Source organism: Montipora foliosa, chromosome 14 (genome assembly GCF_036669935.1).
Source record: "Montipora foliosa isolate CH-2021 chromosome 14, ASM3666993v2, whole genome shotgun sequence".
In the NCBI taxonomy this organism is placed as follows: Eukaryota; Metazoa; Cnidaria; class Anthozoa; order Scleractinia; family Acroporidae; genus Montipora; species Montipora foliosa.
Window position 1 is genome coordinate 19,876,498 of NC_090882.1, and position 2,500 is coordinate 19,878,997.

General features: G+C 35.4%; 1 protein-coding gene across 8 annotated transcripts in view; it reads right to left on the reverse strand.

Annotated features, from left to right (window-relative positions):
• Positions 1-380: 380 nt before the first annotated feature.
• Positions 381-2,500, reverse strand: part of LOC137984979 (uncharacterized) — a 20,104-nt gene continuing 17,984 nt past the window's right edge. For 6 of the 8 annotated variants that reach the window (XR_011119220.1, XR_011119218.1, XR_011119219.1 and 3 more), the window contains one exon: positions 381-2,500. This exon is cut by the window's right edge and continues 691 nt beyond it. The gene's annotated coding sequence lies outside the window, so the exon portion shown is untranslated. The other 2 variants (XM_068832350.1, XM_068832349.1) reach the window with 1 other exon arrangement.

Genomic DNA, 2,500 nt, shown 5'->3' on the forward strand with positions numbered 1-2,500 from the left:
CAACACCGGGAACTACATGCCCTACTCTTTACGAACAGTGTGTGGGTTCTTTTACGGGACCTCCGGCTTATCGTCCTTATCCGAGAAGACTAGAGAGTCTAACCATTTGCAGATGTAATTACAAAGGCAGCACTTTCTCCTCAGTTCTCCTCCTGAGTGTTGGTCCGGCCCGAGTTGAACTCACGACCTCCCGCGTGACAACCTGGTGCTCATCCAACTGAGCCACCGGTGCGCGGTTAAACCTTGTTTTTACATTCGTTCTACTTTTTTCATTCATTCTTCCCTTCATTCCTTCATTTTTTAGTTTATAAGGACTCATTTCTCCCTGCATCCTACTAATCTATGCAAAAGCCGTCATATATATCAAAAAAACACTCAACTAGAATCATAGTTCTTTATTTCATGTTATCAAGCTTTTCTTTTGAACTGGGGTAGTTAAGCAGATTTTATCAATTCAATTAAGCTCAACTGATGAGACTACATCTAGTTGTTAGTTGCCAGTTTTTCTGAATTTGGATATGCAGGCTGAGCTTGTGACAGACCCCACCCCGCAGAGTGAAGGAGGAGGACCAAGTTCCAAGTCGTTGTAAAGCCAAACACTGAGGTTACATAAAATAAGCGTTGTCTTGAATCAAAAATATATTTCAACAACAACAAGCTTTTTTACCATATTTAAAGATATTACAATCACAAAAAATAATTGATACTAAAATTTGTTAATAGTTCACTCAGAGCAAATTAAAAAAAAATTATATTAAAGCTTGAAAAGATAATTTTAAGGAACAGATAATATCATGAGAAAATCAAATAATAGTAAAAAAGGAAAACCAGCAGTCAAAAGACTCAATGCATGCAAGCAGAAAAAGATGAATTACAATACTAAGTACTACATTACTAAATACCAAAAGCCGATTAAGGCTAATTCCAGATTAAAAATTAACCAAGGAGTTTGTAGTGCCTCGAACATTGTTGTGTTACATTTCTATCCGTGACACTTGCATGCTTAGAGGGGGCGTCTCTATTGCTCCTCGACTTTCAATAAACACGTGCGTCTTTGTAATTTCTGAGAGTGGTGTTCCGGAGAGAATAAAGTATTAAATTTAGCTTCGTTTCTGCTTCTCGCTAAAAGTTTATTTCTCTACTCCCAAGAGCTGTTCAACGCTGTTGATATTCGGCAAAACCTTACATTAGAAGAAGTCACTCTTGAAAAACAAAAATAAGCAAAAGAAACTTTCACCGAAAAGTTAAAACTTGAAATAAAAGTATACGGATTAAGTTAATCTGCTTTCGAACAACCGGGCCCAGATGAACATTCATAAGTCTGCAAGATGTTTAGCTTTACTTCCTTGTTGAATTCTTTTTGGGGTAGATGTTTAAATTATTCCAAATTTTGGCAGCTGCAAAGCAAATGTTAAATTGACCATAGTTAGTTTTGATATTTTTTATGTAATATTACTTGATTTAGCAAATCTGGTTTTGTATTGATAAATTGATGATACTGTCCTGAAGAAATTATCAAAAGATGAGGGAAGAGGGTTGTTATGATACTGATACATAAAAACTACGTAAAAGAAAACAATGTCCTTTTCTTTTAAAATTTCCAGAGCTTTGCAGAGAGGCTCAGAGTGCTCATCTGGTTTTGACAAGGTAGTAATTAATACATATGGCTCTCTTTTGTAGAATTGTTAAGGATCTAAGAGTAGAACTATAAGTATTTCCCCGAACTGATACACCATAATTAAGGAACTTAAGGTATTTACGAATTCTTCTGTAGGGGCATGATTATCATAGTTTAAGAGATTAATGTTAAAACCACCAGATATCAAGCAGAGCTTTTTTTTTTATCCAAGACAGAATAAAAGTTATTCACAAATATTTGTAAATTTAAAGAAGGATGCCCATACACAGGACCACAATGCAGGGGTGTAGCCAGGATTTTTCAAAAGGGGGGTCACACAGTTTCAAACAATATTAGATAAAGTTGGAATTGTGGTTGTAAAATTCATTAATAATTCGTTAGGGTGCAAACCAATCCCAGCACAGTATTCACATCACATATTGTACACAACTGTAAACCCCAATACAAATCAACTGGGGTTGATGAATATTATTATTAAACAGTAGAATTAACTTTTGATACAACTCCTGCTCACCTAATTAGTATTCATTAACTTTTGATACAGATCTCTACTGATTAAAATAACAATACTTTGCATTCAATTTAATGTATTCATTTCACAAGCAGGATAAAATTTTCGCGTTCGATCTGTATGGACGTTTACAATGGCTCGCCTATCGGCTCGCCATTGTAAAGGCCCATACAGATCTCCCACTCATATTTTATCTACTACTAAATCATCAGTATGTTATAGAATTTAGAGTATCCTTGGAGCACAAACAGTCAGAGTTGGAGTTGAAAGAAAACTGAAAAAGCTCACAATCCTCAATTGTCAGAGTGAAATGGAAAAATTGAATGGCTGCAGAACTGACAGGTCCATCC